At 43.4% G+C, this 17,849-nt stretch overlaps 1 pseudogene; it reads right to left on the reverse strand.

The window, feature by feature from the left end:
- LOC139683008 (5'-AMP-activated protein kinase catalytic subunit alpha-1-like) overlaps positions 1-17,849 on the reverse strand; it is a 55,035-nt pseudogene that overhangs the window by 8,867 nt on the left and 28,319 nt on the right.

Consider the following 17,849-nt stretch of genomic DNA (forward strand, 5'->3'; position numbering starts at 1 on the left):
GTTGGGCCCTGCTCCTGCTGCCGCTACATCGTATTTTGTTTTAGTTTCAGGGAAGCAGAAATATTTTGTTGTTATACTTTCTCTTTCTTGCAGGGTGTCTTTTAGAGTGCTTATGAATCTAGAGTAATAGACTTTGTATTAACTGGGGAGTGGGAGGCTATTTCTTGTTATACATAACTTGTGTAAGTGTGTGTTATATTGCAGTTTTCTCTTCATTTTCTCTTTTCTGTATAAATACATATAGTTAGTTTCAGCATAAACCTAGTTTGGAGGTTTTTTCCTCTCCCTCTTTTTCCCTTGGCTGGTTGGTTAGAAGGGGAAGGAACCCTTTCTCTCTGTCTTGGACACTTGGCGTTTTGTCAGCTCAACCCAAGACAACATCCTATGATTCTATGAAAGTACTTACCATTGTAATAAAGTAGTAAGGGATATATGTAACACATTTTTTGTTTTACTGAAAGAACATGAATATTGCTAACTTCAAACCTTAAAAGAAGAAGCATTTTCACTAAGGTAGTATTTCAGAGCTCTCTCTTTAGGACAGCTTTACCAGCTACTATTTTTAAAATTCTACCCGCTGTGCACTTGTCAAATTGGTCACCCTCTGCAGAATCCTATCTTAAAATCTGGAGTCTATGATGGCTATCTGTAGCTACAAGCTTAAACTTATCAGTATTCTATGTAGCAATTGTCACTCATACACAGGTTCATGTCAGGGTTTTGAAGCTAGAGTAGAATGCTATCTTATACATGGAATATTCAACCTCAATAGATGATTATGCTGAGTCTGCAGAAATATGAATAAAAGCGATAGTTATCAGGTTAAAGAGTCATAACCTCCTCAGACATTTGCCATACAAAACAGCAGTCCTTAACAACCAATAATTTTCTTGCCAAGAGAAGTCAATACAGTACAGTTTTTGCAAAGCATTCTGCAGGTAAACAGACTTGCTTTAGCAGTCTTAAAACTAGAATTTCTCAAAATGTTTATATGTAACGTATATATTTGTTTTACTGTGACCTCCAATAGATACTTCATTGACCACAGGAGATCAGAGCCAGAACTAAAGTCAAACAACCAGAAATTGAATTTTACATCTCAGACTATAAAACAGGGGCAAGCTATATAAATGATTTCTTTGTTCTGCATATCTTCACTAAAATTACCATTCCAGCATCCTGTAATCAGACATCAGTTAATGTTTTACCTAATGTTTCTGATTGTTGCTCTCTTCATTGGATCTACTTGCAGCATGTGTTTGAGAAGGCTAGATACAGATGGATTCAGGTATTGAGGGGTATAAAAAATACCATCACATATCTTCTTAAAAAGGGTTGGCACATCATCATCATCAAATGGAAGTGTTCCACATAACAAAGCATAGAGAATAACTCCACTGCTCCAAATATCTACTTCTGGACCTGCATATAATCTGGGGAAAAGGTAACGATTAGCAATTTGTGCCTAATACATTTAAATAGGGTTTTTTCTACATTCTTACATTGCATCGTTAATTACGTGTGTGAACTTTGGACAACTAATCTGCAATTACTATACCATTTCAGTGCTATGCTTTGAACTTATGTGTCCTTCCCCTTCAAATACATAACAAAAGCTAGGGCAGAAGTACTTAGTTTTCCTCTCTATTGTATAAAAATAATCCACAGATACAATTTAAGACAATGGCAAACTGAAAGAAACTTGCACCTGCTACCAAGAAAGTCCATGTTATACTATCACTGTTTGAGTGCAATCTATGTAGTCATCTAACCTCCAAGTCTTGGAGGCTAAGAAGTTTAAGACAAGTCCATATAGCAGAACTCGTCACATCTTCTATGCTACTGCCTGAACAAAACATACATTTGGCCTCCAATCAGCAAGAGATATTAGGGTGGGTAGCTGAAAGTAGCAGATTTGATAATCACTGAGTAAATTCAGACTGAATATCTATTCTGCAGTAGATATTTCACTGCTACTCAACTTCACAGTAGACTTTGCCTTTATTTCTATCTGTACCTCTACTTCCAAGATCTGAGCTGTAAATGAGATTTTTAAACCAATTCAGGCACACTGCACACACTGGATTTGGGACATCAGACATCACCTCCACCTTACAAAAGCTCTTCAAAGCTAGTTCAATAAAGCCCTAAGTATTTATGAAAAATTATCAAGGCAATTAAGAGTTCAGCCCACAGTTTCTTAGCATAAAGCTTGTGAATTGCACTAGTTTTGTAGCCTTTAGAATTAAGCAGCAACTTGACTGAAGTATGTGCACACATGCATCCAATAGAAAAGAAACTAACTTCCTGAAATTACTTCTGGTGCAGCATAGTTAGGGGAACCACAGCTTGTTCTTAAAAATTCTCCATCTGACATCATATTTGATAAACCTGAAAGTATATAAGAGTAACTACTAAACATTCGGAGAGCAAAGTGATTTCACACTGCATATACCACCTAGAACAAATTACTAGCAATTCAAATTAGAAAGTTAACTAATTTATCTCAGTAAGGAGGCAACATTGTTTGGAATTATTGACATTTTTACATGAGAATACCACATGATCCTGCATTTAGTTTACCAGAAACTTGAATAACATCAATCCATTATTGCACACAACCTAGGAATGTTCAAAAACATATTAATTCCAAGACAAAACCCAACTTGTTCTCGATTACACAAGCATGACAGGGAACAAAGCTGATCTAAGGGAGAGAGCAGCATAGCAACATAGGATTTTGGTCATTAACATGAAAGCGTCTTAAAAACCATATTCACTTCTAAATGCCAAAGTGGAAGATGCTACCACAGAATTGCCTAAAATTGTTTAAGAGATTATATAGAATAGGGAAACTGAGGAGTGCACACAGCTTTGCCACAATTTAAACACCGACACTACTTCAACTGGTTTTTGAAACACTGCAGTTTAAAAATCAAGCTATACTAAATACTGTTAGTGATTAAAGTGTACTTTAGAACTAGGCCATCCTCATCCACCAGCCTTTAGCATATCCTATGATCAGTAAAGAATTACCACTTCTAGAATAGCTGTGGAAAATATCTTCTAGTTTTCTCAGTGAGGGCTGCGTAATCAAAATCAGTATAGGCAAAAATTATGCCCTTTTACTGGAGGGGAAGAATATGAAAGAACACAGCTTGGCTAGTTTTCATACTCGTACCCATATACTTGAACACCATACTTTTAAGATATATTTAGAATACTCAGCATTACCTAGCATCTTTCAGAGACTTCCAAGTGCTTTACAAGGGCAAGTATTTTCTACTACACTGACAAGAGTATGAATACCTTATGCTTATATGGTCAGGTTTCCAAGAACTAGCTACCAGTCTTCACAGCAGCTGTGTTAAACAGCTAGTATAAACAATTAAGCTTTCTGAGTTTTCAAAGTGAATTTAGAGCAGTTTCTTAGGAGAAGTAGTGTATTTTACTAGAGCAATGTGGTTCTAAATATGATGAACTTTCCTTGAACTATACTTACAAGAGAGCTAAGCAAATGCATTTTACAGATAAAGAAACAGACAGTAAGAGTCAGTTTTGAAGGAGCAAGGTGGGGAACTAAGTCTATTTAGAATTATCAGAAAAAATATTAAGCAAGACCAAACAAGACAGTTCACAATTTCACCCAGTCACAGAAAATACCTGACTTGAAGAGAAAGCTTTAAAGAAAAAAAAATTCTAGACATATGCAAGAACACCATTTTGTTTTACATTGAGATTTTCTTGTATCATGTCCTACTACCAGAATATTCAAGTATACACATTTTATTATTTCCCATAGTAATTACCAGGATCTAAATAACACCAGAAATGTGATCAGATATAAAAGAGCAATGCTTACCAAAGTCAGCTATCTTGGCATTCATGTGTGCATCAAGCAGCACATTTTCAGGCTTCAGGCTTGTATGTACTACCATATGCCTGTGACAGTAATCCACACCAGAAAGGATTTGCTGGAACAGTCGTCTACTTTCCTTCTCATCAAGCTAAGACAAACAAAAGTTTTAAACAATTTTGAGACAGTGGAGGGATAACTTGGTTTTCCTCTACATGAATTAAAGGAAACTTTCTCATGACTGAAAGCTATCACTTATAGTTTTGGTACTTTATACAATGGATGATCAGTATTTGTAGCAGAAAGCTTCATAGCTTATATAATTTTGTTTGTACCTGCCACAAATCCAGTTTGTACACGGTAATTGTAAATTAACATATCAGTATCATTTATTCTTCAGTAAAGTGGTGTTGTAGTTTGGGATTATTATGTAAATTCTCTCCCCTGCCACTAACTGCCCATGCCAGCAGTTAACAAAAAGAAGTAGTTAACTGTTGATCACTTGGGTGGGGGCAGGTTTGTCTCTTTTGTTTTTGGGGACATTATTCCATTCTTAGCTCCGCAGAACGCGGGAGCGGTGGCTGCCAATGAGGGAAGCTGCTGTGCTAGCTACTGCTAGGGCTTCTGGCTGAGACGCTGGTTTTTTTTTCTCCTCGCCGCGGCTGTTTCTCCTGGTTCCTGCATCTGGGATCCCGGCCTCTGTTCCAGTCTCACCACCGCTTGCACCTTCATGGCCTGCCTGCCCCGGCTGGGGCAGTGACCCGGGAGAGAGAGGTGTGCAGCTGCTTTTTGCAGGACACGTGGTGGTTCCCCACTTTCATCTTTCTTTCTCCTTCATCTGGGACAAGGGACACAGAGTTCATCTGAGAGCTCACCACTCGTCTGTCTCCCTGGAGAGGGAGTGGAAAACTCACTCTGCAGCCAGCCGGGCTGTGACATTGACACTGCTTAAGTATAACTTTCCTCCTGGAGGAAAACCTGCTGGGTTTTTGTTATGGGTTTAGCCAGGTGGGCCTAAATTAGGCTTTAAAGTTCAGATTAGGCCTGAAATTGTCAGCTGACTTGAGCTGGGCTGAGCTAGCTAACACCTGACTTCTTCTAGCCAATAATATTGTATTCCATACCATATTGCATCATCTCAAAAGGGGTAAGAGCTGGTGTGTGGCTTGTGCAGTTGCTTCACAGCTGTGGTGCCAGCAAGACACTCTGCCGTCCCAGGAGGGATGGGGAGGCCCAAGCCCGGAGCACCGGCTTAACATCATGTTATCTGAGGGAAGTAAAATGTTTGTTCTCAGCTTTTCTCTCTGCTTAAGTCTGTCTCTGAAGAACCAACTTCTCTAGAATGATTTGTAGTTAAAATGGTAGAATTTGTGTTTACTGGGAAGTTATTTCTTGTTATACATAACTTGTGTAAGTGTGTGTTATATTGTAGTTCTCTCTTAGTTTTCTCTTCTCTGTATAAATACATGTAGTTAGTTTCAGCATAAACCTGGCTTTGGAAGTTTTTTTTTCCTCTCTCCCTCTTCTTTTCCCCTTAGCTGGTCACAGGGAGGAGGAACCCTTTTCACTCTGTCTTGGACAGTTGGCATTTTGCCAGCTCAACCCAGGACAGTTTTGTTGGGTTTTTTTTCTTTCTCTTGTGGTGTTGGGGAAGCGGTTTGCACTAGTCTGTTTATATATAGCAGTTAAGAACAGTTATCCTTCTTGTATTAAATTCCTTTTTTCTTAAATTTGATAAAGAGTGGCGTGATTATTGTGGAGAAGGCCCCCTCCCCCGCTTGTGGGTAAACATTTTGGTTTTTTCCCCTCAAACCAAGACAAGTAGAAAAATGCTACAAGTCATACATAAAGATCTGAAACATGTTAAGATATAACCATTTTTAGTTTCAAAACAAGATCTAGTCATAAAGTATATTTTAATTGCTAACCACAAAATTAATGCTGAATACATAAGAAACAAACCTTCATTTAACAGGAAGGTTGAAAAAGCAATGACAGGATGCAAGTCATTGATTTGTAGATTTGGACTACTTCTTACCCTTCCATTTTTACAGATATAATCAAACAGTTCTCCTCCTGAAACATATTCAATCATCACCATGAAAATGTCAGTTGGTGTACTGATGACCTGGTACCTGATAAGAACAAGTATCTGTTGGTCTGTGCACTCAGTTAAAGCAGCTAGTTACATTTAGTTAAAACCAAAGTTGTGCAGAGAGTCAGATAAAAGTATACTTTAAAAAAATGTACACCTCACTTACAGCTACTGGAATGATAATATTTTTTAGAACTTATTTCCTCTCCTTTTACTATGTGATGCCATCATTGCCAAGACTAGCAGGGAATTGGTATTTCCCACCAGGAAGATGGGTCTTTGTACTTTCAGAGGACTATTCTCAGTCCAAATTATTTCTGTGAAGCCATATACAGTACTGCCTCACAGACATTTTAGTACAGTGAGGAAAGAATTCAAAAGGACTCTGCTAGTGTCTCAAAAGTACACACCCTCCAACTTTACCAGGCAAAAAAACCCTTGCCTTGTCATAAATAAAAAGTGTATTTCAAGGCTTTAAAAAATTATTCATGATGATTGAGAGCAATTATCTTTTTACAAAGAGACCTAAATTTGTAATTAGTATTTAAGAGCATTAACATCCTGGTTATTATATTTTTATCACTATACTTTAAAGTTAGCTTTGACGTTTTGAAAAAAACTAGGTTATGGTCAAACTCCCCACTTAAGAGATTGATATGTTTTTTCTGTATCCTTACCTAAAGGTTGTTTAATTTTTCCCCCCTTACAGCAGTCAGAAGTGATCGATTTTTAATGTAACAAGAAAATGCACACTGAATAAACCTTCAGTCAAAAATTCAGATACTATATTGAGAAGACAGGAGGTAGCAATTGGATGAAAATGAATGTGTCAAGATACTACACTTAAGCATACAAATATCCCAACTGTAAAAAAAATAATTGAATTCACACATACACTAAAGAACTGAAATGTTCTTCAAAATTCTGATTCTAAGACAAGGGGAAAAAACAGATTCTCCAGCTTACAAAGACAAGTTTTTCTTGACAGCAATGAGTTCAGACTATCCAGGTGAATGTACGTGTGCACATATATATGTGTGTATGTATCCATTTTAACAGCTTAGTATTGTGGTGTAACATTCCTATAACCTGAATACTATTCTGAAGCAGTTATTTTCAAAGTTAACTTTACCTAACACCTTATAGTCTAAGATGCTTTACCTTTTGTTGTAGTTTTGGATGTTAACGATATTCTCTCCCTCCCACTACAGAACTCAAAGCTAAATGCCCAATCCCTATGAACAAAGGAGTAGCCCAACCACTTTGAATTCCGAGTTGATTGCCGTGAGTTAGGGCTGGGGGCGGGGAGGAGGAGAAAACGGTCACTTTTTCGCCAGACTGGTGAAGGGGCTGGCAGTAGAGCTGGGTTGTCCTGGTTCTTTCTTCTTTTTTTTTTTTTGGCTATCCACGACCCTCGCTCAGCCTCTGCGATCCCAAAGAGCGGCAGCTCACGCCTGTCCAGCTTCCTTCCTCGGGAGACAAGGGGTCAGAGCACGATTTCTCCGGGCCTGCTGCCCGTGGCTCGGCCCCGGAGCCAGCCTAGCAGCCCGGGCTGGCTGTGTGGGCAGGCGGGCGTGGCAAAGCTCGGTGGCTCTCTGCTGCTCATTGGAGAGAAGAGGAGAGCTTTCCATCTTCAAGAGAGAGACTCTGCATCTCCTGCTAGCTTCTTTGGCCTTCGTTTCTCCACGTGAGTGATTCGGCAGGGGTGAACAGCTGCCGACTGCCTTTTGTCTTTGCCTTACTGGAGGAGAACTGAACCACCTCACTGCCAGCTGAGGCGCAGCAGCAACCCCTGCTGTCTGCAAATATTGTTGCACCAGATAAGCCGCAGAGACGCCAACTCAGTTTCACCTAAAGGGTTTTGTTTGTTTGTTTGTTTCTTTTCTTCTCTTTGTGGGTACCGGGTAGTTGTTTGTTTTTGTCTTGGTTATATATATATAGTAGTTAAGAACAGTTATCCTTCTCATATCCATTTTCTAATTAAAGTTCCTTTTCTTAAATTTAATAAGGAGTGACATGGTTATTGAGGAGGAATCCTCTCCTTTGGTTTTGGTAAACAGTTTGGTTTCCCTCAAACTAAGACACCTTTACTAATTTTCACTCAAATACCTTGGTTGAAAGCATGTCATGTATTTAAACATGAACATTCTGAAGTCGTCACTGTACAGAAATAATCCAAAAGTTACAGTGCAACCTCATTTCTAACACCCTTACTGTTAATGACCTTTCTCATAGTTGTGAAATCACCAAGCTTCAGGCAAACACGAGTAACAGTTTATATTTTAGATCTTCACAGTGATTTTCCATCTTCTGGATAGTGAGATAGTGAACAATGCTGGGAGATAAACTTCTTAGCATCACTGAAAAGAATGAGCCATTCTGCACCTCACATTTTCAGTCTCTTGGAAGACTCAATCATGCTTCTCTATAATCAGTTCATGTTTTTAGTTATGGAAAAGGAAACTGTGAAATAGCTACATACCTATAATATAAGCAGGGTTATCAAACCACACAGCACAAAGAGGCAATTTCTGTAGGAAAACATGATGCATTATATTGCTAGAGGTCAAAAACCACAAAAGGAGATGCTCCAAAGGTTTTTATTTAAAGCGTGGTATAAAAAGAAAATCTTAATGAGGTAGCCTTGCAACTGTATATATTGCTAAAGCATTGTATGAAAATTTTAATAAAGCACAATGTTCCAAATTAGACATGGTCTAATTTGTAATATTCAGATGAAATAATCTGATTACCTTTTGTCCTAGTTGAGCAGGAGGGACCAGTTGACATTGTGTGAGGGTGATCAAAGCTGTGTATTCTACCCCCTCTATTCATTCCCCAAGGACAATGGGCCATTAGCAGCAGCTGCCCAGGGAGTCATTATCACCTTCACACTCAGCCTGAGGGGGCGGAGCTGCTAATGGGCCATCAACAGTTCAATACCCCCTGACTCTCAGGGTTAATCATCCATTGTGTGAGTCCCCGCCCAGGGGGAGGGACTGGGTGCTCCCTGAGGGTACATAAGTGGTGGGTAAGAAGACTTTGGTAACTTCTCGTTGGATCCAGAGGAGCAGCAGGACCTTGACAGGAGATCACTGCTCTCGCCCAGACCACAGCCCTCGCCTGCACCAACAGGTTTTTCATTTCTTTTTGCTCTGGACTTGGGGGAGCCACAGGGGTCTCAGCACAAGGGCAAACAAACCCCCTTGGGTTTGTGCCCCAGGACACCGGGTTATACTGCTGGGGTTGAAAGCAATTTCCCTTTTGTGTCAGTGTTTTTATTGTAATATTATTATTAAATTTTAGGTCTGACTTATAATCTCTCTCGTGGTGAGTTCATTTCCCCTGCTGGTTCGCCTTTAAACCAGCACACTTTTATGCCAAATATCTTTAGCTGCTACCTAGCAGTTCCCCAATCCAGCTAATAGCACAAGCAGCATAATCCAAAGTTACTAGCAAGTCTACCTACACAACCATATCAATTATACCTCAAATGCTATTTACATTCAGGCTAATAACCCTTCTGTTCTGGAAATGCAGGGTGAACAACTGAAAAGATAGGGATCCATCAATTTTTCCATCATCTCCTTCATCTTGTCCTTTCTCTCAACATGCAGAAGAGAGAATTTACTCCATAATTTTCTGAGAAAGAAGTTGCAATCTAAAACTTGTTAAGCTGACTTAAAAGTTCAGCAGCACCAGAAGTATACATTCCTGTTCCACCCCAAATATCTCAGTTGGACTCATTAATGAATTCTAACTGGCAGCACTAGCAAGCTCTGCAGCCAGACAAATCTGCTCAATAGCCTTCTGAAAACTGACCCACTGAAAAAGTCAGTGTGATCTGACACAATCCAATTTAGCTCCAGTATAAGTGTATAGAGATGGCAAGTCAGTGAAAGCATGCTCTTAAGAAAAGACTCTGCCTATAAAGAAAACCTAATCTCCAACACCACAATTAACAGTGAAAGTCATCCAGATTCTAGATGTGCCCTGCTAGATGTGCAGGTTGACTTTATAGGAAAAGCAAAAAAATCAATAGCATTTATAATTTCTTTCCTCAGACCAGATACAAGGTGTCTACTCTGGGACATATTTAATTGTACTCCAAACCCTGCTGATGAGCTACTGATCAAATAGATGTAAATAGGCACACTGTAAATATCATATTTATTTAGTTAAGTGGCAAACAGCTTGTGCTGGTTTAAAGGTGAACCAGCAGGGGAAATGAACTCACCACGAGAGAGATTATAAGTCAGACCTAAAATTTAATAATAATATTACAATAACAACACTGACACACAAGGGAAATTGCTTTCAACTCACAAAACCCCAGCAGTATAACCCAGTGTCCTGGGGCACAAACCCAAGGGGGTTTGTTTGCCCTTGTGCTGAGACCCCTGTGGTTCCCCCAAGTCCAGAGCAAAAAGAAATGAAAAACCTGTTGGTGCAGGCGACGGCTGTGGTCTGGGCGAGAGCGGGGATCTCCTCCCGTCAAGGTCCTGCTGCTGCTCTGGATCCGACAAGAGGTTCCCGAGGTCTTTTTACCCACCACTTATGTACCCTCAGGGAGCACTCAGTCCCTCCCCCTGGGCGGGGACTCACACAATGGGTGATTAACTCTGGGAGCCAGGGGGTGTTGAGCTGTTGATGGCCCATTAGCAGCTCCGCCCCCCTCAGGCTGGGTGTGAAGGTGATAATGGCTCCCTGGGCAGCTGCTGCTAATGGCCCATTGACCTTGGAAAATGAATAGAGGGGGGTGGAATACACAGCTTTGATCACCCCCACACAGGGTTAGCTGGTCCCTCCTGCTGAACTAGGACATTATCCACCCCTTATTCTACTCCATCTAGTCATTCCCAAATTAATCCCCTTTTTACCTATACATACATATATATACACATATATACAATGAAACATTACAAACTCTTCTCGCTCAAAATTAGGTCCCCTTGTGGTACACAACGTGTTTCTCCATCTTTTTGCATTACCCACCAAGTGCAACCAGGTCCTTGAGCAAAGACAATCCCTCGGATGGGTTTGCCTTTATTTGAGGTGGGACTAACCCAAACAGTCTTTCCTAACATACCTCTCATATGGACCACAGGGACTTTATCTCCATCTACAGTATTCAAGAGTTCTGATTGGGCAGGGCCAGCTCGATTGATGGAGCCCCGGGTGTTGACCAACCAGGTGGCCTTTGCCAAATGCAGCTCCCAGTGTTTGAAAGTTCCCCCACCCAACGCCTTCAAGGTTGTTTTCAGCAGTCCATTACATCGCTCAACTTTCCCGACAGCTGGAGCATGGTAGGGGATATGATACACCCACTCAATGCCGTGCTCTCTGGCCCAGGTGTCTATGAGGCTGTTCTTGAAGTGGGTGCCGTTGTCAGACTCTATTCTCTCTGGGCTGCCGTGTCTCCACAGGACTTGTTTCTCAAGGCCCAGGATGGTATTCCGGGCAGTGGCGTGAGATACGGGGTATGTCTCCAGCCATCCAGTGGTTGCCTCTACCATGGTCAGCACGTAGCGCTTGCCTTGACGTGTTTGGGGAAGTGTGATGTTGTCAACTTGCCAGGCTTCCCCATACCTGTATTTCGACCACCGTCCACCATACCATAGAGGCTTCACCCGCTTGGCCTGCTTGATGGCAGCACATGTGTCACAGTCATGGATAACCTGTGAGACACTGTCCATGGTTAGATCCACCCCTCGGTCACGAGCCCATCTGTATGTCGCATCTCTGCCCTGATGACCAGGGGCATCATGGGCCCATCGGGCTAGAAACAATTCACCTTTATGCTGCCAATCCAGATCTACCTGAGAGACTTCAATCCTGGCAGCTCGATCCACCTGCTCGTTGTTACGATGCTCCTCATTAGCCCGGCTCTTGGGTACATGAGCATCTACGTGACGGACCTTCACACTCAGCTTCTCTACCCGGGCAGCGATGTCCTGCCACATCTCAGCTGCCCAGATGGGTTTTCCTTTCCGCTGCCAGCCGGCCTTTCTCCAACGCTCCAGCCATCCCCACAGAGCATTGGCCACCATCCACGAGTCAGTGTAAAGGTAGAGTCTTGGCCACTTCTCTCGTTCAGCGATATCCAAAGCCAGCTGAACAGCTTTCAGCTCTGCAACCTGACTTGATCCACCTTGTCCTTCAGTCGCTTCTGCAACTCGACGTGTAGGACTCCATACAGCTGCTTTCCATTTCCGGCTTGTCCCTACAATGCGGCAAGAGCCATCTGTGAAGAGAGCATATCGCTTCTCCTCTTCTGGTTGCTGGTTATATGGTGGGGCCTCCTCAGCTCGTGTCACCTGCTCCTCTTCTTCTTCAGAGGACAATCCGAAACTCTCGCCTTCCGGCCAGTTGGTGATGATTTACAAAATCCCAGGGCGATTAGGATTCCCTATCCGTGTTCGCTGCGTGATCAGAGCGATCCACTTACTCCATGTGGCATCAGTGGCGTGATGGGTAGAAGGAGCTTTTCCTTTGAACATCCAGCCCAACACTGGTAGTCGGGGTGCCAGGAGGAGCTGTGCCTCAGTGCCAATCACTTCTGAGGCGGCTCGAACTCCTTCATAAGCTGCCAGGATCTCTTTCTCAGTTGGGGTGTAGCTGGCCTCAGATCCTTTGTATCCCCGACTCCAGAATCCCAGCGGTCGTCCTCGAGTCTCCCCAGGTACTTCCTGCCAGAGGCTCCAGGATGGGCCATTCTCCCCGGCTGCAGTGTAGAGCACATTCTTCACATCCTGTCCTGTCCTGACTGGCCCAAGGGCTACTGCATGGGTAATCTCCTGTTTAATCTGCTCAAAGGCTTGTTGTTGTTCAGGGCCCCACTGGAAATCATTTTTCTTCCGTGTCACAAGGTAGAGAGGGCTTACAATCTGACTGTACTCAGGGATATGCATCCTCCAAAAGCCCACGGCACGTAGGAAAGCCTGAGTTTCCTTCTTGCTGGTCGGTGGGGACATAGCTGCTATTTTGTTGATCACCTCTGTTGGAATCTGACGACGCCCGTCTTGCCACTTCACTCCCAGGAACTGAATTTCCTGAGCAGGTCCCTTGACCTTACTTTGTTTAATGGCAAAACCAGCTCTTAGGAGAATCTGGATTATCTTCTTTCCTTTCTCAAAAACTTCCCCTGCTGTGTTCCCCCATACAATGATGTCATCGATGTATTGTAGATGTTCTGGAGCCTCACCCTTTTCCAGTGCAGTCTGGATCAGTCCATGGCAAATGGTGGGACTGTGTTTCCACCCCTGGGGCAGTCGATTCCAGGTGTACTGCACCCCCTTCCAGGTGAAAGCGAACTGCGGCCTGCACTCTGCTGCCAACGGAATGGAGAAAAAGGCATTGGCAATGTCGATGGTGGCATACCACTTGGCTGCCTTGGACTCCAGCTCATACTGAAGCTCCAGCATGTCCAGCACAGCGGCACTCAGGGGGGGTGTGACCTCATTGAGACCACGGTAATCCACCGTCAGCCTCCACTCTCCACTGGACTTTCGTACTGGCCATATGGGGCTATTAAAGGGTGAGTGAGTCTTGCTGACCACCCCTTGGCTCTCCAGCTCACGAATCATCTTGTGTATGGGGGTCACAGAGTCTCGGTCAGTGCAGTATTGCCGACGGTGCACTGTGGCTGTGGCCAGCGGTACCAATTGTTCTTCAACTTTCAGCAGTCCCACAGCAGAAGGCTCCTCTGAGAGGCCAGGCAAGGTGCTCAGCTGTCTGATTTCCTCTGTCTCCACAGCAGCTATGCCAAAGTCCCAATGCAGTCCCTTTGGGTCTTTGAAATACCCATTCCTCAGGTAGTCTATGCCAAGGATACACGGGGCTTCTGGACCAGTCACAATGGGGTGTCTATGCCATTCCTTCCCAGTTAAGCTGACTTCAGCTTCCAGTACAGTCAGCTGTTGGGATCCCCCTGTCACCCCAGAAATAGAGATGGATTCTGCCCCAACGTATCCTGATGGCATCAACGTGTATTGTGCACCAGTGTCCACTAAAGCTTTGTATTTCTGTGGGTCTGATGAGCCAGGCCATCGAATCCACACAGTCCAATAAACCCGATTGTCCCTCTCCTCTACCTGGCTAGAGGCAGGGCCCCCCTAGTTCTGGTCATGGTATTCACTGCGCTCTCCCTGTGAATATGACCGGGAAGTTCCTTCAAGAGGATCGGGCATAACATCATCATTCCTATACTGTCTGGAGCCTTGCCCACGAGAGACCGGAGCAGCCTTCAATCTTGAAGAATTCCCTGTGCTAGTTGTGCCTCTTTGCAATTCACGTACCCGAGCTGCTAAGGAAGAGGTGGGTTTCCCATCCCACTTCCTCATATCTTCTCCATGCTCATGGAGGTAAAACCACAGATTGCCGCGTGGAGTGTACCCTTTCTCCTTAGCTGGAAGACGCCTGCTTCTGATGGCGGAGACTCTCGTTTGTTCTGGAGAGATATGGAAGAGTCCTTCCTTAATCTTCTCTTCCAGTTCAGCCAGTTTTGTTTCCACAGCTGAGACGTGGGCTCGTAATGGAGCAGTGACAGTGTCTTCATAAATCCTGAGTTTGCTGACCAGTGCACCCACCTTGTCTTCTCCCTCTCTCCACTGCAATGTTGCAAGGTAGCGAGAATACATTTCTGGCCCAAGTCGTGCAAATTTTAACCACATCTGGGATGTGCACTGGACACCATCTGGACTTTTAGGGAATCTCTCATCTTCTGAAAAGATTATCTCCAGTACGGCTAATTCCTTTAAGCACCGGATACCTTGTTCCATCGTGTTCCACTGTCCTTGCTGTACGTGGAGGTCGTCCTTACAAAGATACCTCTCCCTCACGCTTGACAACAGTCGCCGCCAGAGGCTGAGAGTTTCCTGTCTCTTTCCAATGCCCTGATCAATGACAACATCTCGAGAAAGGGATCCCAGCTGCCTTGCCTCACTCCCATCTAGAATTGTATCACTGGCTGCAGCATCCCAGATTCGAAGTAGCCAGGTCAAGATGGACTCATTTGCCTGTTGTGTGAACTCTCTCCGGAGCTCACGCAACTCTCCCAGGGATAGGGACCGGGTGATTATTTCTGGCTCCATTTCTTCTGCTTGAGGTGAAGGTCCTGACTCTTCCTCGTCATGCGCTATATGAACTGATTTGGTCTTTGATTTTCTTTTCTGGACAGGGGCAACTGCTATCGGTTTCTGTTGTCCTTCTGGCTCCTCCATGGTTTGTGTGGACATGGTGCTGGTTGATTTGTTTCCCTTTCTCTCTGGCTCAGCTGTGGTTTGTGTGGGCATGGTGCTGGTTGATGTGTCTCTTCCTCTCTAGCTCAGTCATGGTCTGGGTGGACATGCTGCTGGTTGATGTATCTGTCTTCCTCTCTGGCTCAGCCGTGGTTTGGGTGGACATGGTGCCTGTGGATTTGCTCCTTTTCTCCTCCTCCTGATGATGCTGTACCACACCAAGCAGTGTGCGGTAGGCAGTGGCCAGGGCCCAGCAGGTTGCTGTGAGCTGCACATCTCTGGGACTACCAGAGCATCTTCCTTTCACATAGCTTAGCATTTTGGCAGGGTCCTGCAGTTGTTCTGGGGTGAATTTCCAGATCATTTGAGGAGAGAAGGTCTCCAAATACTGGCCCATATCTTCCCACTTCCCGTGCCACTCAACATCATCCGCTCCCAGGGCAGGCCTCCAGCAAGTCTCCTTAGAAAGCCCAGTTCTGACCCTAAACATAGTGTATACAGTACAGAGGAGACAAAGCAACACTAACAGCACTAACAGTAGGATTATGCTGTCCCTAACATCAAAAGGAAGCTCAATATTTTCAATGATTGTTGTAGCAGAGGTGAAAAGGTGGAGGTAACCATCTCCGCCTGTTTTCCCCACAGTCTGGGTGCTATTTTTAATGACACTGCAGAGATAACAACCCAAACCAGGACAGGCAGACCAGACTGAATATACATTCACAATGAAATTCACTGCTTCTGATGTTATGACAACATAAACATAGTATATTAATAAAGCAATTTTGATCCTTCTCCCTGGTATTAAAGAGAGCATCAAAATAGACAAATAGTTCCCCATGTGTCGAAATATGAACAGGCCCAGATACACCATCCACATGAATACATCAAGCAACCTGGTAGTCAGGGAGTTTCTGTATCCAAATACACAAAATGAAATTGTAATTCTGACTTCTCTCTCGTGGCCCCACGTTGGGCGCCAAAGGATGTGCTGGTTTAAAGGTGAACCAGCAGGGGAAATGAACTCACCACGAGAGAGATTATAAGTCAGACCTAAAATTTAATAATAATATTACAATAACAACACTGACACACAAGGGAAATTGCTTTCAACTCACAAAACCCCAGCAGTATAACCCAGTGTCCTGGGGCACAAACCCAAGGGGGTTTGTTTGCCCTTGTGCTGAGACCCCTGTGGTTCCCCCAAGTCCAGGGCAAAAGGAAAAGAAAAACCTGTTGGTGCAGGCGACGGCTGTGGTCTGGGCGAGAGCGGGGATCTCCTCCCGTCAAGGTCCTGCTGCTGCTCTGGATCCGACAAGAGGTTCCCGAGGTTTTCTTACCCACCACTTATGTACCCTCAGGGAGCACTCAGTCCCTCCCCCTGGGCAGGGACTCACACAGTGGGTGATTAACTCTGGGAGCCAGGGGGTGTTGAGCTGTTGATGGCCCATTAGCAGCTCCGCCCCCCTCAGGCTGGGTGTGAAGGTGATAATGGCTCCCTGGGCAGCTGCTGCTAATGGCCCATTGACCTTGGGGAATGAATAGAGGGGGGTAGAATACACAGCTTTGATCACCCCCACACAGGGTTAGCTGGTCCCTCCTGCTGAACTAGGACACAGCTATATTGAAGAACTCTGAAACATGAGATCACATTTAACAGACTGCACATCTTTCAGAAAAACCTTGCAGAGCACCATCTGCATAGGAGAAACAGGGCACCAATCAACACATCGCTAAAAATATTTTGAGTAAAGAAAACACAATAAATTTACTATAGAACTATCCTTTACAATCTTGTTCTGAACTCAGTTTCTAAGCAGAAACAAAGATCAAAAATAACCAGAAAAAAGAAAATGGAAGCAGCAGCTAAAAAGCTGAAATGGATGTTACTATAAGCATCCATCATGCTGCTACCTTCTAATACCTGCCCAAAGAATTTCTAAGATCTAATGGAAGCCCTCTGCCCTGCAGAAAAATCAGTTTTGTGAAAAGGCATTACAAAGTACACCAAAAATGGTTACATAGTTGAAAACTGGTTACTTTCCTAAAAATATACTGTTAATAGCACTGCCTTTTAAACATGTTTCAGATCAGTGAGAGCAAGGGATTAGTGTTTAAATAGATTTGATTATAGTAAGCAAAACTTACAGCTTAATTATATGAGGATGTCTGAAGAGTTTGAGGTTCTGGATCTCCCTGCGGATTTTCCCTACAACATCAAGGCTGCGAATCTTCTGTCGATTTAGGATCTTCACTGCAACTTTATGCCCAGTTAACTCATGTTTACCAACTGCAAGAAACAAGGCCAAGAAATACCATGGTTAAGATGCAAGAATTCCACATTATCCTCATTACCTTTGGGGAGGTAGAAAACCAGATGGCACATCATTTCTTCTACTCTAATTTCTCCCACAATTCTATCATTAGAAGATAAACTGGATATGTAGGAACAAACCTTAAACCTAACATTCAGAAGTCTTGCAGCATGACTATGTCTCCCAGGGGCTTGAGTAAGGGACGTTACTGGAAAACTCTTTAGCCTAATAAGGCACTCTGATTACTATCTGTTATTGGTTGTTTAAACTGGTAGTGACAAAATAGCAAAGAGAAGTCTGAGGGAAAGCAAAAAATACTTCAGAGCCCTGGGACAATTGGTACA

Source organism: Pithys albifrons, chromosome 26, assembly GCF_047495875.1.
Source record: "Pithys albifrons albifrons isolate INPA30051 chromosome 26, PitAlb_v1, whole genome shotgun sequence".
Classification (NCBI taxonomy): domain Eukaryota; kingdom Metazoa; phylum Chordata; class Aves; order Passeriformes; family Thamnophilidae; genus Pithys; species Pithys albifrons.